This window comes from Phalacrocorax carbo, chromosome 3 (assembly GCF_963921805.1).
Source record: "Phalacrocorax carbo chromosome 3, bPhaCar2.1, whole genome shotgun sequence".
NCBI classification, from domain to species: Eukaryota; Metazoa; Chordata; class Aves; order Suliformes; family Phalacrocoracidae; genus Phalacrocorax; species Phalacrocorax carbo.
Genome location: NC_087515.1, coordinates 115,362,080 through 115,386,886, shown reverse-complemented (window position 1 = coordinate 115,386,886; position 24,807 = coordinate 115,362,080).

The following is a 24,807-nucleotide window of genomic DNA, read 5'->3' as shown; positions in this document are numbered from 1 at the left end:
TTTAATCTCTGGTCAGCCCTGAATTTGTCAGGCAGTTGGTCTGGATGATCTTTGTAGGTCCTTTCTAACTGAATTTTCTTCTATTTTCTTCTATTTTCTTCTATTTTCTTCTCTTCTCTTCTCTTCTCTTCTCTTCTCTTCTCTTCTAAACTTGCATCTGAAATTAAAATATCTAAAGTAGGATTCATTTCACCAATGAAATGGTGAAATAACTGCTGGTTCAGGATGAATCATCCTCTAGAATTCTGTCTTTCTCTACCAGCTACAAAAAAGGAAACAAAACAAAAAACCATAACTTAGTAAGTAACTAACTTACTTTTAAATAGATAAAGATCAACAAGATGAAGCTCCTCTCTAGTTAACCAGCATTAAATAAAGGCCTAAGCTATCTATACACTCAGTGGTAGGATATAAGGTTATGCCTCCAAAGAAAGATTTTCTCTCTCCAACTACCGATAATAATAAATGATGCACTTATTACATGCCTAAAATGTCTCAAGTCACATGTTTCTATAGGTAGACTACATCCTTGCTTAGGAATCTCTTGTTAAGTATTGGCCTAACTGTGTTTTATGTAGTATGATGGGATTAGTATTAAAAGGTTTCTTCAAATCTGTGAAATTTTCAGAGCCAGGAAGGAGGGAACACTGCTTGGAGTGTTATATATGAGAAAACATTCCTGACATAGGGCCATTGGGGTGGATTTCATCTACCCAAACTTACATGATTTCAGTGCAAATATCTCCATCAAGGCGAACCTAGATGTCTTTGTAGTCAATAGAGAAAAAAAAGCCCTAGAACACTATTTTTCACAATACAAAGTTAAAAGAGGTGAATGGCATCCCTACACTTTGCCTTTATTGTCAGTGGAGAAAGGGAGACACCCTAAGGAGATAAACCCTATCTTAAAATATGTGTCAAAAATAGTTGTATCTAATTACCTTTTATAGGTAGTCCTTTCTTGCTCTCTTCATTGACTACATAGGTAATCCACAGAATGCTTTTGGAGGTAAACTTTCAGACTCCTGGAGTTAAAAGAGATGTGTCCCACTGACTTAACAGGCCAACATTTATTGCACTGCAATAACTGACATTAGTCTCTACAGGGCACAGAACTCACTTATTCATAAAGCGCTGATTGCCACCAAGGCCACTGTTTCTGGAACAATGCCTTTCTTGCATCCTTTTAACTATTACCTATCAGTCTGTTTATCAGACTGGTGGCATTCAGTAGATCCAGGGCTTGGACTTTTCCTTACAAATTAAACAAAACTAATACTTCTCCCAGAAAGATTAATAAAACTATTTTGAACCTCTGGCTAATTTACACTTTAAATGAATAAAATAGTCAAGAAATACCTTGTTGATAAAAGGAAAACTTCTTTAGTCCTTCAGTTCAGCTTCTTTCAACTCTATCTCTGTAGCAGTACTCTGTGGGTTAAAGGGTAATTCATGAGCCATCCTGTTCAGACATTGTTGTCTTATTGATTTCACCAACTGTGCTGACAAACATATAAAATCTGTGTTAAGTGGAAATATAAAACATTCATTAAATATCACTTCTCTTATCTAAGGGTATTCCACATTAAAACACAGTTTTACAATGATCTGTACATGGAATTGGCATACCATGTTATAATTCAGTATGTAGCCATTTATCTGACTCCAAAATGACGTGTCTGAAAGGCTTTAATATGATACAAGTGGTAAATATGACAAAGCAGTGAACTTTCTGAGGCCAGTAAATTGCTAAGAATAGCATTTTAAAGAACTCTGCCCAGGAGAGGTATCATTTGTTACTTCCTGGAGTTAATGATCTCATGTCACAGATAAACTAGGTTATAATCTGTTCTTATGACTCAAGAGAAATATCTAAGAAAATACGAATAAATCATGACCACTGTCAGGTCATTTGCCAGAGCATTCCTTGAGAGCTGAGTTTAAAACAATCTCAAGGCATTTTCTGGTACAGTCAAAGAGCTATCCGTTTTTGAGCACACAATTCTAGTTCTTACCGTTATGACACTGTTTTCATCCGTAACTATAGTTGGGTAAGAAAAATGCCCTGACTCCTCCTAAAATGAATTGCTTCCTCTATTAAAAGAATTCTTAAAGTAACTGGCAGATTTCAACTGGCCACTTGCTAAGTAACTTAATTCAACTACTTAATTGTACATTAAAATTAAAACTTATTTTGTATATACTTTGTAGCTAATCTCCATCCATGAGTTTCTTAAGACTTTTAGAAGTGTGTGACAGAGAAATAACAGTTACTTTGAGCAGCTTTGGGGATGTAGTCCTCAGTTCTGCCACCTTTTGCAACCATAAGCGATTCCCCTCAACAAACAGAGCCTATTTATAAATAACCAGACTACACCATGCTAATAGTACAAAAGCGTAGATTATTACATAGATATGTACATAGATATAAAATATAGATTTAGGGCTAATATGTCGAAAAGGTTTGTAAAGTCAAGACACTGGATTGTTTGGTTATTGACTTTAATGGGAGCAGGACTGCACCAAGCACTCATTCCTTACACAGCGTTGAATCACCTCACTTTCTTTGGAAAAGAAAGAACTGAGGATAAACACCATGGTTCAGAGAAGCACCTCAGTTCAAGGTAACACTTAAATACCTGTATCAAGTCAGGCACTGATGCTAGTGGGACTTAAGCTTCTCTTTAATGCGTTGCTAGATACAAATGTCTAAGTATAAATGGCTAAAGGCAAGTTCTGTAATAGATAGGGCTTGGTGGCCGAACAGCTCAGTTCAGCCACCAAGCTGGTTTCCAAACACCTTACTGCACAGTGGAAATCAGGGATGAAAACTCTTTCAGACAGTACATGAATAGATCAACTCCAATTTCCCTTTCATTTGTTCAGTTTTATTTGGTGGAGAAATTTGGTGGTGATCATCAGACCAACAGCATAGATTAAGCAGTTGTGTTTAAAATTGCTGTCAATGTTGCTGACCAGAAAGAGTGTATGGGAAGGATCAAGAGGGGACAGAGTGAAGGAAAAAAGAAGAGGAGCTGAAACACGGGAGTGGGTATTCAGTCTGGGCACATAGCCAAAACCTGGGCACCAAATTGTGTAACTACAGTTGTGACTGTCACTTAGAGGTATACCCCTAGCTTTACTGTTTTCCTGCTTATACCCTGGAGGATGTAGTTTACCATAGTTTCAGGTAAAATTTATTGTTTTCTATACTAACATTATAAAAACATCTAGACTTACCAAACTAAGTAATTATTTCCCCCGCCCCCCCTAAGGCATTTTTATCCAGACAGATATTGATTAATCCATGCTATTTCTAAAGCTCTTCTTTAAAAATGAAATTCCCTTCCTTGGCTGAAGTTTGTGATTCCTTCTTTTTATTTCTATGTCTGTCTTTTCTAAACACTGGAAAAATGTGAGCACATAGCTCTAGTCATGATTGGCCTTCCACAACTTTTTTAGTATTTTTTTCATTATCAAACTTCATATGTGTTTAAGTTATTTTCTTTCACTGTCTGTAGCTGTTCTGTCTTCTCATCCATAACCAATATTATCAGCCAAATTGAAAATTGACACACATCAGTCGCCTGTTTAGTAGATCATACCTACATTATTTTAAATCATTACTCCATTCTCACTTCTTAATATCTGCTTCTACTTGCTTGTCCTTTTTTGCACTTTTTAGTGAATAATGTTGAGTTTTGACACCTGATGTATTTAATTCTCTCTTTTTTTTATTTTTTAGACTTTTTTTTTCCTGTTGAATCTCTAGTTCTTTAACTTCTTGGGTTTCTGTATTCCCTGTATTATTTCTGGAATGCTGGAGAGAGAGTCTGAAGACTTTTTTTTTTGCACTGTTTCCCTTGTAATTTTAGAAGTTCCAGAGCACCTTAAAGGGAGTTCCAAATTTTCACTGTGTTTTGTCCTTTAGTTTTCTTACACTGAATTTTATAAGTATCTCAAAGTCATCCCTCTTAAAATGGAGTGCCTTAATTACAGACTATTTAATTTAAATTTGTGATTACTCTTTCCAAGGTTATTTTTCCTAACTAGTTCTTCTGAAATTTCTTTTCTTGTAACTAAAGCCAAGTCTAAGGTAGCATTAACTCCTAGAACATTAGGATGCAATTTATCTTAATTGTAGCAGGCATCTGAAATATCTACTTTATAATACGATGGATTGTGTTCTAGAAATGACTGTTATTCAACACTGGGAATGTAGAATAACTAGCCTAGATGTTGGTAATTTATGGTGGTGTTTAGCTAGACAAGTCCTTCTCTTACTACTTATCCCAAAATCCAGTGACTACTATAATCAGAAAGAATTCACTAATATTTCGCATGTAAAGCCTCACTGAATGTGAGATCTTACAGCATCCTTTCTCACAAAGCACATAAAAAAGGAATTCAGTGTATAGTAATAGGCTTTCAAGTGTGATATGCACACAAGCTTTCTTCCTAGGAGCCTTACGACACAATGCATCCTACTGAATATCTCTAAGAGCCCATGCTTAACTGATGACAGCAATAGGCGTCCAAAGAGGCTTCTAAGGCAAAGGGATTAGGACCTTGTCAGAATGTGTGCACAGTTGAGATTGCTGATGTCTGTAGAAAGTGATAGTGGGCAGTGTCACAGAGAATGATTTAGATCATAAACGTGTCATGAGTAGTTCTGTCTAAAGAACTGCAGGCCTTTATGTCTATACTTTATGCAGGGTTCTTTAACAGTCATTTTCTGTTGAAAGACACCCTTTCCTCCCTGTTCCCTTGAGAACTGTTTCAAATCCCACTCTGTCTGCTTCCTCAAGATTTGCAAAGACAAATTAAGTTTGACAGAAGAGGTAAGATGCTGCTATAGAAAAATAGCTAACAGTTTGTACTTTGGGTTGTGTAGGGCTAAGTATGCTTCGGATTTATTTCCCACTTTGCAGACACTACCAAGGAAATACGTTTTGGATCAGGAAGGTAGAAGCATTGTGAAAAACATGTCTGTGTTCTACATACAACAGAAATGCAGAAATGCCAGAATAACTACATGAAGACAAATGGTGCCTGGTGTCTGCATCTGCGGCTGTAAAATCTCTGGAGGAAAGAATCTGTTGTAGCCATGTTGAGGTAAGTGATGTTTTGAGAGGATGAATGCACAGAAGTTTCCAAGCATTTCTGTCATCTTGTGAGACAAAGTTCTGTTTATACTATTTTTTGTGTGCTTCACTTGCAGAAATCTATGGGCAACTCTGCACCACAGGACAGAGTTCCCAGGTTGCTGTTAAATGAGCCTGAAATAGGATGTCATTAGCTTGAGTGCAGAACTGTTATTTTTAATTCAGACTATTTTTCTTACCCAAGTGTAGGGGAATAGACAGGGATCGGCGACCGGAAGATCACGGGCTGTGACGGAAAGATAGACTCCTCCCCACAGGAGTGGCAGGAACAGGAAGCGCAAGAGCTATATAAGCGTGTGAGGCAGCTAAATAAACGGACATTTTGTATCCATCATATTGATGTCTGTGCATCACTGTCCCCAGGGTGGGTAGAGCCCTGTGTCCCGGAGATGTGCGGCCCAAGATAAGTTCTCAACAGAAGCGTACAGCTACACCCAAGCCACTGTCCATACAGTGCTCATCATTCTGTCTTAAACAGATCTTCTCTCATCCTCCCCTGCACAGTATACACACATCTGATCTCATCCATATGCTTTATAGGGAGACTGGGATCCAACAGATATCAGGGTATCTATGACTAGATGACTTTCTTTTTTAGTTCCTTGGTGGCTGAATTCAATCCAATGATAAATTCAAATGAGAGGGTAAGAGAAATTGGAAAATGAGGGATGAGGAATTACTTCTTGTGGACACTCATGGATAGTAATAGGTGGTCTTGTTGAGAAAAAGTAAACACTCAGGAGAGGTGAAATTGAGGTGAAGACTTTGTACCCTAAAATGGTGGTGAAGAATGAGAATGATTAAAAGGGGCTGAGATGGAGAGAGGAGAGAGGCAAAAAAAAGAGGCCTGCACACCCAGGCTTCTGCAGAAAGACCTTACTGAGGCCTTCCAGCCCTATTCCTCTTCAGATGTACTCATCCAGTCAAGCATCTTAGTCTGCAGACTGTTCATTCCTTGTCCTTATGCATTTAATGCTACTGAATATTAAACAAATAAAGCCTTTTTCAAAAGCCCTGTCAATTGCTGACATATGTCCTCCACATCCTGGCATCCCACTTACACTTTGTAGCTCAGTGCCATTCACCTTGCAGTCTTCTCACTTCCTTGACCTCAAATCACCATTGCTACAGCTGTGAGATTCAGCTGCTTTTTTTGAGGAATCTCTAGGTTAGGTATAATAGCAAGACAGGTGTGAAGTTTTTGCTGTCTGAATCACATTTGGAATATTCTACAAATAAATAACTCCTCAGCCTCCCAAACAACTTAATCACCTCCACCTTTTTTCCCAGAACAAAAGATTGAATTAAAATCTTCTAAAAAAAGCCATACTCTTTTTTTTTTTTTTTTTTTTGCTTATAGAAACTGTGTAGCTTAAGAAGCTTTAAAAACAAGGAATTTTTTTAACATCCGGGAAGTAACTAGAGATATTCATTATTCTGGCTTTAAATAAGATATTCATATTGCTCTCTGGTTTTCTTAGCTCTATTACAGTGGATGAAGATTCTATTTCCAAGCCGATTTTTGACATTAGAAAACTTACACTTAGAAAAATTAACTCAGCTTAAAATTCAAAGAAGGTTTTAAATAAGGTCTTTCAAATAAGTGTTAAAACCAGATGTTTTGAAATGAATGCAAAATCAGTAAAAATATACAGAAATTTGAATTTTCCACTTTGGGCACATCAAATTTGAAGGTAAAAATTGAAAGATTTTTTCCTACACAGTGCACCATATTCTACTCCAAAAACTATGAACAAAACCAGCCACATTAGTCTAATTATAGACCTTCTCAGATTCTCATCTTCATTTTTCATTCATGGTGGCTAGGTAAGAAACATTTTTGCAGGTCTGTGAACTGAACTTATATTGAGGTAAAAATAATTATTATAGTATCCTGTCATAGTATGGACAAGTTTTTTTCACAAGAATGTCATATATAAGCTGCAGTGAAATATTTTGAGTAAAAGTTACTTCCAACTTTTATTTCAGAAACACAGAATATACTTTTCATTATTTACCACCTTCTTGTATATTTCTTGTTTGAGTAAATGAATATAAAAAAGTTAAATGATTACATAACATTTAAAATATAATGTTACGCTCTGTATGCATTAGTTAAGTATGCACATGCATGTCTTATCAATTAGTCTGACAGCAGGAAACCTCAACTGGTTGGCACGTCTGGTAGTGAAGCATGTTATTAATGTATTAAACATTACAGAGTTCTCAGGATATTCTGTTATTTTGTTGTGATTTTGTTAAATATATAGAAAATTTTCTTGTTTTCAGGGCTTTTTTCTGGTGTAATACCAGAATTAAGTTTCTGCTGTCTGCACTCTGTCCCCTCTTTGTCTGGTTGCTGAGTGCCTCCATGTACCTTCACATTACTTCTGCCAAAATAGTTGGCCTTGAGGTCATGGGGAAATCAGTTCAGAGAAAGACTGCAACTTGCCTAAAGGTCTGTTCAGCAGGAGAATCCGCAATGAAGCCTCCTGGCAGAACTAAGAGGTGACATGGGGTGGAACACTACACACAGTGGCAACGTCATTATAGAAATGTCTATTAACATATGAGACATGTCTACCAATAATTCAGGACTTAGGCTTTCTTCTGAATACTGACGTCTAATGCTATTTGAATACCTTGTCCAGCATTTCTGAAGGATATCAGGCCACAGGCCAAGTTTCAAGTCCACCAGTCCCAGGCAGCCTGGATGCCATAGGAAGTCTCAAACAGTAAGAGATACCAATGAATGGGCACAGAATCTAAGACCTTCTGTGAGAACACAAAGTTTTAGGATGAGGATTCAGTTTAAGATTCTGAAATTTAAATGTACATCTGCAGCATAGGTCTCCAAAGAAATGGCAGCTGTCTAAGCTCCCATTTAGCCAATGGAGGGCTAGTCAATACAATTAGTAAAGCTGGACACGAATGTGGTTCACCTTAAGGTAGGCTTCTAGAGTTCATTTGCCTAAACATAGTTATCTAATGGATATAGGTGCCTTAGGGTATCTCTTCTGGCTGAAGTCAGCTGAATCACTCTGTGCGTGTATTGACTTTCTCTGTTAACTTCCCTAGAGTTTATACACCTAGTACCCATGTAGATATACACATTCAGAAATTTTGGCCTCAGCCCTACTGTAGACACATTTAAGAAATCTACCCCTGGACTGTACATAACATATTGATTTATGGAGTGAAGCCATCCTAAGAAATTCTCCAACTCCACACCACAATTCTCTACATCCCCTGTTATGCTGAGACAATTTTTTATGAGTCTGTAGTAGAAGCAGATGATAGCAATGGCCTGGATTAAAAATGTCCCTTTGTTTCAGAGGGTTACTTTTAATCTAGATTGTTTCAATCTTCTGGTTCACCAGCACAGCCAGACAAACTGCTGTGTTAGTACAACTGAAGGGGTGGTAAATCACATTAGTGGTACAGGAATGATAAGACAGGGAATAGAAGGGGGTTGAAATTTCTCAATGTTGTTCTGCCACTAAGGTTAGGATAACTATTCCTTCAGAAAGTAGAGGCTTTGTGTAAAAAAAGTTTTCCCACTTTAGTAAGCACATCCCAGGATACTTAGAAAAATGAAAACCTTGAAGAGAAAAGTAAATGCTGATGAAATGTTAACAATAGATTTAATTCAGATTTCACTTGTGCAGAACAGTTTTCTGGTACATTTGAATGCTGCAGATCTTATGTTGATATGACAGTTGGTATTCAGAGACCTACACGTGCTCAAATGCTAATAGTAGTCTCTTGGGGAGAGTGGTAGGAAAAGAGCCTTTTAGATGAGATCACAAATGACTAAGTCAGTTTCATAATCTGAAGCTGCTCTTAAAAGAGAGAATTACCACTTCTTACCTATTCCTTTACCCCGGTCTCACTTTCCTTCCACTTAATCTGGGTCTTATTTGAGCTCATAGTGGAAAGTTTTGTTTGCATTCTTTTACTCCTCTTGGGTTTAGTAATTGAGTTTACATCACAGAAGGTGCTAAGAAACACCAGAGGAGTTTGAGGAATTACACCATGTGGATCACAGAGAGAGGGGACAGTGGAAAAATAAATCCTATCTTTTGGTGGTAGAGGACTGTCAATTTTACTTAGCACACCCACACCACTTGTGCAAAGCAGAGGCTGAGAACAAGCAGAAAGTTAGAAGTCCATATTCATAAGCTGAAGTTTCCTGATTATTTCAGGCCAATATAATTGCAGGTCACTGCTGAGGGGATAGTACTTTTCTTGCTCTTAACTGCAGCTGCACATTCACACCTTTAATATTGGTACTACATGGAGTATGGCTGAACTGAAACTGACAAAGGGATTAATCTGGTAAGGTATAATGTGTTTTCCTAAAATACGCTTTCATATGGAGGAGTTCACTGAACTGACTCACCGCATGGCTCTATAAGCATAATGCTGGCACTTGGCCAGTGGTAAGGATATGTAGTTGGTGGCAGAATATCAGACTGGACGGGTGTTTCTCATTCAGAAACACCAAGTTCCCAAGTGGGAAAAATTACATAAGTTGCAAGTCCACTCTCGTTATCTTGGCTTTTTACCTCTCTGACAATACCTCGAATCTGCTTCTCTGCTCCCTTGCTTCATAACATTTGCTGTCTGCCATGACTTCCTTGTTTGGCCACTCAAAGCATGAGGCCCTATGATCATACTTTACAACAAGCCACCATGCACTATGACTGCCCACAGCTGCTGCAAACACAGACATTCTCTTTGTTAGCCTTCATCTATTCCTGCTCACTGTATCTGTTGATCCTCCTCAAGTACTAAAGGAGGTCTGGCACACAAGATGGAGCTGGGTAAGCCTTTAATTCAGCGAGGCAGGGGAGGGAATTGTGCCCTCCTGGAGCAACCAGTAGGATGGGGAGACAAGACCTACTCACAACCCTCCTGTGTTTCACCACAGCAGATGATGGCTACGTAAATGCCAATTTCAGGAAATTCTACTGGTGAAGCCACAACTGATTTCCACTGGGATAGATAGAAATTTAGCCACAGTTAGACTGTTACAATTAAATGTTTTTCTTTTGCCAGGACTGAGAATGGGTACCTTGATAAAATAACAGCTAACTCCATTAAGACTAAATGTGAAGTAGCAGCTGAATCCATTAAGACTACTTCTTAATGTATACCTTTTAACTCTAAGAAGAGGAAGAGAAAACAGAAAATCCTCTCTAAATTCTAGTCAGCAAGTTCTGTTGACTTCAGTAAAAACTAGATGGAGGTCCAAATGATTCAGTTTAAGCATTCAAAGGAAAATTCTATTATTAAATAATTTCTGAATTGAGAAAAATATCTAAAGGAAAATTTCCTGTTGTGTGAATTTTAGACTGTAACTGTACAACAGTAGTGAGAAGTTGTTGAAGATAGCAAGATAAGCATTGACTATACTTTTCTCAAAATTTATCTTATTATTTATGTCGTATGGTTTTAACAAAATGTATGACCTGAATGTATGCATTAAAAATAATTTTATTTTTTTGGAAATTGTTACTTAGGAAATATTCTGAAAACAACAAGCAGTGAATATTATCATCTGATTAAATTTATGTAGGAAGAATCCATAGATTTGAGTCACCATTAATAACTTTGAGGGCAAAACCTGCCCTCTAGATAAAAGATATAAAACCATCCTCTAGAGAGATAAGATGGTAAAGTTGCTAAGAGATGAATAAGTTACATGACTCTGCTATTCATTGAAATCCTGTATTCACTGTTACAACAAAAAGGCTTCTTTTGCTACATTAATTTCTCAGCTACAATATTCTTTATTTAAATTGTGAACTAATGGCCTGCATAATTTCTTTCATGAAGAAAGCCCGTTTCCTATTACAGATTATAACACTGAAGAGGAACAGTTGCCGAGGCTCCTACACTGCAGACTCGGTTTGAAGTTGAGTTCTGAAGAACAACGAAGCTGAGAGCAATGCCTTAGGCTTGTGTTAGTAATTGTCGTTACCAGAGCGGCCTGACTTCTCAGTCAGAAAACAAAGGGGTAGCCAGCCAAAAATTTAGAATTACCTTTTATTCTGTGTCTACTTTATTTAAAAAACTGTTTAAAGGAAGGCGGCATTATAGCCCATAATAGAAACTTACTTAACTAGGAAAGATAATGAAACATGTTATTTAAATCTTTAGTATTCAAAGTGAACTATCTACTTTTAATCAAGATCTGTGTGCATTAAATTAATGGCAAACTTAACACAGTACATGTATTAAAAGGCTATTGAAGAAGGATAAACCTTCCTGCCTGATGGCTGAATTCTTCATCTTGTTATGAAGGTTAAAAAATTTTACTTCAAATCTATTGCTTTGAAGATACAGCATGAAAAGGGTTACAGATTTTAGACTACTCAGAAAAATGCATTTCCTATGTAAACAGGTAGTATAGAAATAGCCATTTTATTTGGCTACAGTCATTTCTGTACTTGGTTTTGAATTCATAAAGCTATGCACACTCTCTCTAATGTCCAATCTACCTTTTCAGAGTTTATTTTAACCACTGCTGCTGACAAACAGGGGATAAAACCTAGACCAGTACTTTTCTCCATAATTTAAAGTCCTGTCTGTTAGATCTTATATGCTGGACTATGTAACAGACACAAGCACATTGAAAGACATGGGCATGTTCCCCAAATGTTGTAGCTGAAGAACAGGGCTTCAGTTTCCTTTTAGTGTTGGACTGCCAAAGTGTCACATTGCCTAAATGAGGTACAGTTTTCTACCATTTTCCTGACACCAGTTGTCATATGGGTCTCTGAGAGAGGTATTGTGGCCTAAAATGTGAGATACCATCACTGAACTGGGGAGATGGGCAAGCACTGAACCTTGTGTTCAAAGAATGACCTGTGAGATATCTAGACCACTTAAAGGCAGGGTGGAACTGCACCAAAAAATAATATAGTTGCATTAAAACTAATGGCTAGAATGAAGCTAATCTACTTACCCTGGTGAATCTCAATGATATCAATGTCCTAGATTAATGCTTGGGCATTTCCAGTTATATGGTTTTAATTGCATCAGTTTTATTTTAGTCTGGCACATGTATGTTCAGATTCTGCTTAGTTTTTTCCACTGTTCTGGTGCTGTAACTGTGTTCCTGCAGGGTGACCATGCATGTGCTGAACAACTGAAATTATGACAGAGCTTGTCCTTGGACAGAGATTGTCCTTTCTAGTAATTGTTATTGACACTTGCTCCAAGCCTATTGGCTTCATGACACTCTCTTGCCTTTGGCAAACTGTAGTGAATGGTTGAACCACATGATTTAATTTCAGAGGTGACTCTGTAAATACTGTATGTTGCATCCCATAGGGAGGAAGGCTGCTGGTTTGCCTGTGTTGGCTGCTGTGATCAGGGCCAGGGAAAGCCGTAGGGAGGGAGCAGGAAGCTGTGCCTTCCTGACAAGTAACTGGACATGCTAAACTGGGAAATATGGGCAGGAAATAGGAGAAGCACAGGAAACTGTGAAACATCAGTGATGCTAGAAACTAGCAGACACCTTGCTGGGGAAAAGGGCTGGCACCCAGAAAGAAAGCCAAAGGATGCCTTAGCATTGACTAATATTTGTAAGAAACTAGTAAGAGTTTCTTGGAGTTTATATAAACCCGGAAAGCCACTGAAGTCTCCTAGAAAGGCAGACTTGTGGAGGATACCTCCCTTGAAAAGGTGCAGGTGGAAGGAGCAAGATCTTCCCTAATATTTTTTTTAGGATTACCCCACAGTTGAATGCCATAGTCCTGTTTTCTCTACTTGAAGGGTTCAGCTGTTCCAGAGTGTAAGTTGTGTTGTAACAAAATAGTGTGCCTGATGATACAGACATATGGTATGTTGTGCGATACAGAGCCTGATGTGCTCACTTTAAAGGAGAAATATGGATGGTTTCCCAGCTCTGTCTTGGCATTCATTACTGTTGCCAAATTTCTGGTGTGGTTTGTAGCATATGCATGGTGATATTTGATTCATTTAAAGAAAGAATCCTTATTCAGGACTTTGAGTAGGAAAGCTTTCTTCTGACTACAGCGGTAACCTAAATCAGAAGAATGCATAGAGCTAGCCTTTCATATTTGGGCAAACCCTGGTCATTACAATCCTGATTTGCATTGCTCCTGATCCTTAATCGTTATGTTTCCTTGTATTTTACAATACAATACAATACAATACAAGGGAGCTTGTTCATGTTACTGCTTCCCCCTGCCCCTGACATTTTTATAGGAAGCAAATACATTTTAGTAAGTCTTTCTGTAGCTCTACAGATTCTAGGTGTACTGGGATTGTGCCTGTGTCCCTTTTACTGTTGCTGTTAGCAGTTATGTGAAAGTCTCAGTTTCTACTTCACTTTCTGGATCCTGGTGTGATGTTTTACTGGAAGACATATTTCTTTCTAGTGATTTCACTTTCACACAGAAAGTTCTAATTCTGTATCACCTTTTCTGAAAGAATTCCTCACAAATGTTACCTTTTTGCCCTAAAAATATGTTATTTTGTATATTTTACTTCATGTGAGAAACAATTTACTTAGTTTCTGCACCATTCTGAGCCAAAAAAGGGTCAGTAAGTATGTTAACTTTACACCTAAGTGTTACTAACAGTCTCAAATTTTTGTCTTAATGTTGGTATTTCTATACCAGATTTTTTTTTTATTTTATATGCATCAGATCAGTCCTAATATCTGTTATCGATTTGCTTAACCCAAGAGACCTGTTCCTCAGCTTTCACGTGCAAATTTTTCACCAGTGATAGCACGTGTTTTAGGATATTGCTCTCCAGCATGGCCTGAATGAATCTGTTTCCTATTCCATAGGGTTTTTTAACAGTCTTTTTATTACCTTAAGGGCATTTTACATCAATCTATTCAGCTTGATGTTTTCTGGGTTTGCATAGTTTTGGCTGAACCATGGATCTTTCCCAGACACCACAGTGGGTTCTGTATGTGGTGATCATACAATTATACAGCATGTTGGTTCTCTAATACTAAGATAATGTGAATAATAATTGTGCATTAAAAAAACAATATTTGCTGGTATATGCAAATGTATTCTTATTGATGACCATGACTTCCACATATAAAAACCATAAGATTATGTAATTTTTAGTTTGTTTTTCTTTTCTCTGTTTTATGGTCTTTTTGACAAATATAGCATATTTTGAAAGTCCTTCTACCTTCTTCTGTGTCAATGTCTATTAAATCTTCTTTGAAGTGTGTCATTACCTTTGATCCCACTGTCCTCAAACTCCAAAGTGGTATACCGTCAGTTACAGACAGTTGTTTCAGCCCTGTGGAAAACACAGACATGGTTACTTGTCAATTAGTTCCCAAGCTGCCTCCAAGAAATAGCTGTTAATGATTTTTTAAATGTTTCACCTGTGTGAAACTGTACTTCTGAAAAACATAGTGGAACGTATTTTCAGGTCCACTCTTCTTACATTATATTTAAAGAGACAGTCTACAGTCCCCACTGTTTTCTAGCACATTTACGATCATCCCTGAGCTGTGTTTCTCTCTACTGTGTCTTGAATGAACTCTGCCCAATTTTCCTCTTCCCTGCAGAATCAGTACCATGGATGACAGGGATATGCTGGTGAACAACTTGCTTTCTGGTGACAAGCTTTATGACTTATTACTGCCCTTTAATAAGATGAGAGGACTATAGTCCAAAGAGTGAATTGGCTAAGCTGTTTAGCTCTTACAGCCCTACTTCTTTGTGTAGGCATATATGATTTTTGTAGTCTTTTTCTCTAAACTTTTCTGGTGTTCTGGGAATCTTACTAGTTCAAACAGACCACTGTCTTCCAAATTATGCATTGGGTTTACTGTTAGTTCTCTTTCCTTTTTTCTGTGGTTCCTAAGCACACAGGCAAACCCGTCAGATTTCTCACTCACAGTGAGGGAAATCCCATGCTCTGATCTTGCAGGATCACAAACAGAAGAGAGGTCATAGCTCAGCACTGTGAGTGAATGAAGTACAGGCCTACATGTGGGGGAAACAATGTGATATACCAACTGTCTGAAGTTCACTCTCTTTATGCAAGACTTGAAAAATCTCTGTATTTGTACTCTGCAGCTTTTTGATATTCCAGCAAGGAGATCAACACTGGCTGTTATTTTGAGAGGGGTGGGGGTGGAAACTTGGCCATTTGCAATTAGTTGCAGGTTTGTAAGGCTATGACAGAGCTGACCAGAAGAGTGCTGCATTATGTTTGCTATTTACATGCTTTGGTGTCCAGAAGACATGGCAATTAAAGTGTTTTATTTCTTAGGGGTTCTGTAACTAATTTTGTACTGTTCCCTTTTATTGTGTTGTTTGTGGTATTAATGAAATTGCTAATACAGACTTACTGTAATATGAGTTTTATGCTAAGTACTAGCATAAACACAAATTTACCTGAATGATATGGTGCAATTATTTTCTTTGGTTATCTACAGGCTAATATGTAAAGTAAATGGGAAACTATTACTTCCTGCTTTGATGGAAAACATTTTAATTATTAAAAAAGTTTTAAATTAGGAGCTGCATGTCATATTTTTAATCACTCCATCCTTGCAACTTGCTCACCATACAAACAGAGCTGTCAGTAGGATGCTGTGTATCAATATGTTCTACAGGGACTTCATGAATTGCAGGCTGAATCTGGCTGTTTCTGAAAAGGATCAGCAGTTGAAAGCAGCATCAGCAAAGAGTGATTTTTCTCCTTTCCTGTTATTATTTATCAGTTTTCTATTTTACAATTACTATTACTGTAGTAACTATTTAACAGCTAGGTCTCTTTAATAATTGGTTTTCCTTTTCCTTTCTTTACATCTAACAATTTACCTTTCTTCTGTTGCCATTCGAGTGATATAACAAAAACTTAAAAAGGAGGTAGTAGAGCACTCTAAAAGCAGTCATATTTTAGATTGTCAAATCTCTTCTGTCAGCTCATTCCACAGCTGAGCAAACATGAGTATGAACACTTTATCTTTCCTATTTTGTTCATGATTAAAAAGGTGCTTAAGCTTTATGCATAACTTTGAGACATGTCAGTAGTCCAATCGCCTTTTGGGGACAACAGACATGGCTCAGATTATATATGTTTAAAATCCCTCTCTGAATTGGCACTTTCGTTCAATGTTTGGGCATCTGTTATATCCCAAAGAAAGAAAGTTCTCTTATTGTGTCATAGGAGGATGAGAGTGTGGTTGCTGAGATACTTGGATTTTCCAAACGCAAATGGTTGAAAACCAGACTGAAGTCCTCAGGTAGTAATAGAAGGTGATTAAAGAGAGCAATGTTGTTATGGTTCATTGTGCTGACAAGGGTGGTAATATGCTCTACAATTGCTAAAGACTTTTCTTGAGCTACATCATTAGCTTCAGGCACAATGTGCTGCACAAAATTGTTGCTGAGTGACAGCATTTTTAACTTTATGGCCTGACTTTTGCTTTTGTTGACAGAGAACGAAGTGTCCATGTGCCACAGCTACTCCATAAGGGAATATGAGCCAGCAACACGAGCCATGGTGAGGCAGGCTGGACAGGAGCCTCATGGTCACAGTGAGGGCACAGTCCTGCAGTACCTGAACAGGAAAAGCAGAGTGTATCTGGTGAGAGTAGCCAGAGTCATCCAAGAGTCCAGATCATTAGGCACACCCACAGTGACAAGGCACGTCTGAGATCAAGCCAGAAAGTTGAGGCAGCAGGTTGAGGTCCAGTCCAGATCAGTGAGGTACACAGACAGGCATGGCCATGACAGCAGGAGCAAAGGCAAGGGCTTGAGCTTAAGTGCAGCACCTGCTGAAGGGGACAGGCCCTTGCTTGTCAGAGCATTTTCTCACATAGCTCTTTCTACACATCTCTCTGATTCAAGGTTGTACACCTGCACCTTTGAGTCTGACCCTGAGCCCAGGCAGTCAAACCCTTGGGTGCTCAGGGCCCTGGCACAGAGAACTATAATGGAAAAGTTACTTAATGAGGATTCTAGTTAGATCTCTGTTCTTCCTGGTATTTGGATGTAATTTTAGTCTTGCGTGAATTCATATGGATAGTCTGTAAGCTTTTATTCCTAGGATGAGATTCAGGTTGCCTGTTAAGACAGTCAATAGTCACTTTGACAGGGCAATCTATACCTACTGAAATAGGTAGGCTTTTTGTCCAGTTGCTAGTAAGAAATATGATTTCCAAAGCTGATTTAGAAAGCTAGCATGCTGTACAGAAATATTGCTGTAGCCAGCATTACCTTTGGATGCAGGAATCTGTCAGAAATCTGACTCTACTCTGAATAACACTACAAATTAAATGATGCCATTCACTCAGGAGCCAAAGGTCTCTTCTGAGAATAGGTATCAAATTAGTTTGATGCCTTTTTTTATGACAGCAGGTGCTGATGGTATTATCTACCTTTTTGGACCTAGCCTGGTTGTTGGAGAGCTAGCCCAGGGGAACAGAGTTGCAGGTTCTCCTCACCTGGGTAATGCATCCAAGGAGAGACTGATCCCTGAGCTTTTGTTTCTCAGGACCATGTTAGAACTACAGGGTATGTTACTATAATGCCTTTCACTATATCTCTTCCTACTGAGTCTGCATTACCTTGCAACAAAGCATGCAAGTCATGAGGTGAAGGAGAACAAATAAAAAGAGCATGATTCTAGCCTAGAGCTCAGGGCACTTGGCTGAAAGCCTGGATCCTAGCTTTGCAGTCACTGTTCCCTTGCAGTGTATTTACATTGAACAGTTATTGAACAGAACAAAAAAATACATCAGCAAAGAGTTTTACAGGGAAGACTCAAAACCACAGGAGCCCTCTGCTAGTAATTAGTGTCATCAGCAAGGATGGTTCAGAAAAAGACCCTTTTTTTGAAGTGAATAAAACTGCAGCTTGAGTCCCCCCTTCTGCTCCTTCCTCAAACTTATAGCCATCGTCTTCCTTTTACTTTTACCTCAGTATATCAGCACAAGGAGCCTTTAGATGAGAGGCTCTTGCCAACTTGCAAACATTCTGGAGTCCTTGGAGATAAAGAACAAGTACTTGCTATTAGAAGGGAAAAGATAAGCAGCTAAAGGGGAAAGGGAGTCAATACATTCAATAACATGAACAAAACTCACTCAGGTTTTTCTTGAATTCTTTCATCATCACAGTTCTATTAAATGTCCATCTTGATAAAAACAAGATTTGTTAGATACAGAAGAGTGCTAACCTATGTAAAATCTTATTCCCAGGTCACTCAGTGGTTATGTCTGCATTGCTAAAGGCATTCATTCCTGTCCTAAGAAATTATCCCTAGATAATTTCTTTGTATCCCCAGATCTGAAGTGTCTTGCGCTCACATTACCCAGAACCAGCCTCTTTTAGGCAGAAAAGCCAAGCCTACTCAGCATAGAAGACAGAGGACTATGGCTACTATTTCGGGCTTCATGTGACAGTGGTTTTCAGAAAAAAAAAAAAGAGAAAAAGGTCTTTCCAGTTCAGAGTAGTGAAATAACATGAGGCTGTGCCCCTATTCTCGAAAGTAGTACTTTTATACCACTTGATGTTGAGTTCCCTGGAAAATTATGACAAGCTTTTTGGGGTAACGGTTGTTGTGTGTTGGGTCGATGACAACATAGAATGCATATCTTCTGCTCTTGTCAATGTTGCCTTTAGGCAGTGGTGCATGGAGTAAGCTGTCTCCAGTACTCTGGTTTCATCTGAGTGCAAATTAATATATTAGCAGTGTGAATGTTCCAGGAACCAGGTTCCAAGGGAGAACTGTAGATTTAAATAATTTGATGATATAGATATACCCTGTCTAGGTACAACCAGCTAGGTCATGGCATGCTATCTGTTCTGTCAGCTATTGTCTTGGTTATGGTTCACAAAGTCACGCCTGTGAGGTCACTAGAAAGTGGAGTTTGAACAATGCAGTCATGTTGAGGAATACCTGGGAGTGCTGGTGGACAACAAGCTGACCATGAGCCAACAATATGCCCTTGTGGCCAAAAAGGCCAACAATGTCCTGGGGCTGCATTAAAAGGACTGTGGCCAGAAGGTCAAGAGAGGTTATCCTCCCCCTCTACTCTGACCTAGTGAGACCACATGTGGAGTACTGTGTCCAGTTTTGAGCCCCCCAGTTTAAGGAGGATGTGGAACTCCTTGAGCGAGTCCAGCAGAGAGCTACAAAGATGATCAGGGACTGGAGCATCTCCCTTATGAGGAGAGGCTGAAAGATTCAGCTTTGTTTAGCCTGGAGAAGAGAAGACTGAGGGGGGATTTCATCAATACCAATAAATATCTAAAGGGTGGGTGTCAGGATGATGGGTCTAGGCTCTTTTCATTAGTGTCCAATGACAGGACAAGGGGCAATGGGCACAAGTTGGAACACAGGAAGGTCCACCTCAATATGAGGAAAAACTTCTTTCCTGTGCGGGTGCCAGAGCAGGGGAACAGGCTGCCCAGGGAGGCTGTGGAGTCCCTTCCCTGGAGACATTCAAACCCCACCTGAATGCATTCCTGTGCCCCCTCAAGCAGGGGGGTTGGGCAAGATGATCTCCAGAGGTCCCTTCCAACCCCTACCAGTCTGTTATTCTGTCATCCTGTTCTAGGGTCACAAAATTACTTCAAAGGAGATGGAAGCTAGAGGTGGGAAACCCAGAGCAAATGTAAAACTGTGATGAAGCTCCTCCTTCCTAGGAAAAAAATTCCTAGTCTTCAGGTAAACTCTCTGTGCTTTCTCAGTTTCTGTGATATCTCAACTCCATCCACAGAAAATCTTTTAGCACTTAATGCTCGGTCTGTTTTGCATACTTGAAATTCTCCATGAATATCAATACAATGACAATTATGATATAAGCAAGATCAAGGAACAAGATTGCATGTGGAACTTTGGATATACAGCATCATAATTTGTGAAACTGGACCTGGTGAGAACTTTGTTAGTATTTTTAATAGGTACTGAACTGGGAATGGCCAATGCAACTCTTTCAGCTTTGAGATTGCATTATATGCTGGTTGAAATATACTGACTTCAGAAAATTAAAAGAAATAAATATTTAGTAATATCCTTCTGGATGATTTATATTTATAAATATTAAACATGAGCAATATATTTAAATTACATGTTTCTTTTCTCTGAAAACTAATACAATTTTTAAACGATAATGTGATTTCAAACAGTCTTGAGTAAATAAATAACCTGAAGGTTTAAATTGGATGTTGCATCATCTTTCTTTTGTCTGTAATTCATTTCTTCTGTTATTTTTATTTGTATCTTTTAAGGCTTATTAAGATGTCTGTTCAAATAGTAGACCTTTCTGAGTACAGAACACTAAAATTCTTGTAGTGTCAGTGTTACATATTCTCAGAGCTAGTCATTTGGAAGCACTGTACCTCATAATGTGTTACGCTTTTAACTTTCATACATATTTTGTTTCTTTTTGTTTCTCAGGGCTAATTTCACATGACAGGAAGTGCTAGAATAAGTGGCCAAAATACAGCTTCATATGCCAAAGAAAGGATTCCTGCAAACTGTTATGAACCATTCTGCCACATTAGCCCTGTTTTGCGTCTGTTGAACCTACCTCCAATTCAGTCACAGATGTTATGTTATCTTTCTGCTTTTCACAAATTATAATAAAAAACAAAGAGCTAAACAGTCGACTTACATTGCTGCCAGTAGCACTGTGACATTACTTCCACAGCAGGAGGTAGCGATCACAAAGGGCTGCTGATTCTCCTCAGTGCTTTCAACAAAGACAGACTACAATTATATTTTATTACTGAAAGGGATAGCTTAAGTATTATGGTTCACTGTCATGCTTCATATCAACATTTGTAAACAATGAGGCTACATATTCTTTTTACTGACCTAAACATCAGAAAAGTTTTGCTAGGAGTAAATTAAATGTTTTGGAATAAGAAGGACACAGAACTCATACTAAACTCAAAGAATTATATCTCTTCTTTTCAAGAAAAAAAGAGAAAAGATGTGATTTTTAAAACTTGTTTTTGATATTAAGAGTTTAACTTCTGGCATGTAACTAACAATCCTGACCAAGTGAATCTTGAAAAATAAACCTTTATTCCAGAAATATAGCACAAGCATTCCGATTGCAGCTACAGCTGCAATTGTTTCTTAGAGGTAGAAACTTATAACCCTAAAGGGGTTCAGGGAGGCAGTCCCAGGTAGTCACTCTTTGTTATGATTATTATTTAGAATTCTTTTTATGAAGTATTAGATCCATATCCCGTTTTATCTTTGCTACAGGTTCACTCTGTTAAGGTTAAACCTACATTGTAAATGTTAATGAAATATCTAAATTCCTATCTAGGTTTATGAAATCCTCAACTCCAGCATAGGTAGTCTGTAAAAAAAAATATGCAAAACTATTCTGAAAAGACAAAAAAGCATAAAGCAATTAAGATCCAGTTTTGCTTCCACAAGTTTATGAAATGTCCATGTAAACACCATCTTTAAGTTTCAAGCAGAACAAGGTATTCTTTTCATAGCTCTTAGAAATGGGAAGGTATTTCACTTAAGGAAAACATATTCCGAAGTACAGACTGCTGGAAGGCCCTTGAATTCCCTAATAACTGGTGGAAGTTGGCTAAATATAAAAAAAATTATTTATGCTGTTTTTCATTGAATTCAGCTTTGTTTCTGTTGTCTCCATACAGGATTAGTTGGCTTGATATACGTGGAGTTTCTTGTGTTCCTTTTGTAAATGTGTAGGCAAAATCAGAGGGTTCCAGTGAGGAAAGCTGAAAGCAGATTGTTTGATAATGTTGAGAAACATTAAAGTGCCATTTTGTGCTATGCATTTGCCAGCATTGAAGCAGTATCACTGAAAATCTTGTTTTACGTATGTCAATAATCAGCAGTTACGGGTATTCTAGTAGCTGCGCAAAACCAAAAATTTAATATAAAGTGTTTCCCTAACTTTTGTTTGTATTACTTTAAATTCTGCTTTATAAGTCACTGAAGATTCAAAGGCACATAACCTGATGAAAAACTGTTGGATGTATTTTGCTGAAGATTTGAGTTTCTTCTGTTGCCGGTGTACTCTTTAAATCAAAGTTCTGAATCTGTTATAGCTATAGGAAGGGGGTGCTCCTAGTGGGGTGCAGCCATGAGGACCTATGGCTTTTCAATGTGCCAAAGATTTTTTGCTTGCTAATGAAGTTCCTATCATGGACAAGTGTTATGACTATTTTGTGATCACTTTAGCATCTCTAAAGTCACACCTCAAAACTCATTTTCCAGGACCTGTGCTCCCCACCATGTCTTTGTGTTGAACCTATTAGTATTTTAATATGTAAAGCAGAGGGTTCATCTAAACAAATATGGACAACAAAAATATTTAGTGCAAATATAATCTGATTCTTAATCAGAAAATTAAAATATATTAAATAAATGGTGAATAAATGTGCTTTCCACTGACTGTAAAAAGAACGTAGACAATCAGTTCAAATTTAGACCTCTCTACAGTAAACAATGAAATTTAGTTGAAATTAGTCTAGTCAAATGTGGCACTACATGATTTTAAACCTCCTTCTTTTAGATAAACCGTCAACTCAGAAGATAAACAATGAATTCATCATGCAGAACAGTTCATATTTATTCCACATCATACTCTGTCTTGAATTTTGACTCAGAAATGGCAACATTGCTTATATATACTTAGTTCCCACAGCACATCAGAAAGTGGCACACCATACTTTGTACTCCAGAGTTACTGATATTCACAGTGAAAGGATGAAGATTATAGGAGTTTGTTGTGGTTTAGCCAGCAACTCAGCCCCACACAGTTGCTTGCTCACTCCCACACCGGTGGGATGGGGGAAAGAATCAGAAGGGTAACGCTCGTGGGTTGGGATAAGAACAGTTTAATAATTAAAATAAAAAAACAACAACAGAAATGCATTGGAAAGGAAAACAATTAGAGGTGCAAAACCTGGTGGGGGGAGAGGGATGAACCACTGAAACAAACCACACATAACACAACCACTCACTGCCTGCTCACACCACACCAAGCCACAACTGTCCCCATTAATATACTGGTCATGGTGTCACATGGTGTGGGATGAACATCCCATTGGCCAGTGGGGGTCAGCTGTCTTGGCTGTGGCCCCGCCCCTCCCGGCCTCCCACCCACGCGGCAGAGCGCGGGAAGCTGGAAAGGTCCCTGACCACCACAGGCACTACAGTGAAGAGAATTAACCCCTTCTCAGCCAAAACCAGCAACGCGTTACAGCAGTGGGACAGCGAATATGCAGATAGATAGACTCTTTTTCATCTCTTCCATTACAAGTGTACCCTATTAAATTTGCAGCTTTCATATAACTTAAATACTAGAACAGGTAAAACAATCAAAAGACTTATTATTAATTAGGAAAGAAGCATTTCATATATCAATGCCAATCTCAGAACTCGTGCTCTTCATTCCTTGCCAACCATAACAGACTTACATTCCCAAATTGAAAGGTGGCCTGTTAATTTGTATCAGCTGAGCTAGGTGACTACCTCTCATTTAATTTAGCCAAAGGCTGTTGGTTCCTAATAAGAAGGTTGATTATAGGTGCTCTAAACAAAACCAATTAGTGGCTGTGGTCTAGAGCAAACACTTTCTGTTATCGTAACTGAGATGAATCTTAAATGGAAAGGTTATGATTCAGAAGTGCCTCTGGATCTGAAGTGACAATGTTATATGAATTATCTAGAGAAACATTGTCTTTTTTTCATGTTTTTTGTCATGCAAAGTGAACTTGAGAACAAGGTACACTAATTATTCTTGGGCTATTCTGGGCTATCCTGACCAGCTCAAAGCAGTTTAGCTCTCAGTTTAAGCTTTGTATCACAGTAAAGGAAAGAAACAAATTCAATTTTAGGGTACTTTAATTCTTTCTACCTCTCCTTTTGGCACCTTCCATTGTCTTATCTATGTTCACATCCTTTCTATCATTCCTAAGTGTCCAAGATATTGACATACTAATCTGGTCAACAGAAAAGTTGACAATTTCTTCGTACATGAGTGCACTGCCCTTTGATGCTATAATATTAAGTGGATATAATCAGATCCTTTTTGTGAATAGGCTGCAGGCTTCTTTAGCATTTTTTAAAGTACCAGTATCCCTGTTAAGCCACAGGATATGGAGTATCATGGGGCAAGTGTTAAGATCTACATGACTCCTCCATCTTTCAAGTATTCAAGATAAAAAAATGTTGCCAATAATTATGTTCTGATGAGGGAATTTATGGTAATTAAAAATTTCATAAGCTGTGGCAACTTTCATGCAGTTGAGTGAATATTCTAAACTTCTGTAATTCAAACAAGACAGTGATTTCAGAAAATTACTCTAGAGATTATTTCTAATGGTGTGCCCTTCTTCACTTGAGGGTACAAATTTATCTTTACACTCAGTGGCTTTGACCTACATGAAAAAAAATAGAAAAAAGTTTTAGTCATTTAGGACTTGGCATAATGGTGGGTACAGCTGGCTTAAACACTATTCTGTTTGATAGCCTGCCTGCATGGACGTAAGCTACTCATTTAAGCCCAAATAATCAAATAAATGTATTTAGCTCTACAAACTAGAGTGCTTAAATACTATGTAAAGTTTCATTTTTAATCTCTTACCTTATTTACTTGTCTCTTTAATGGTAA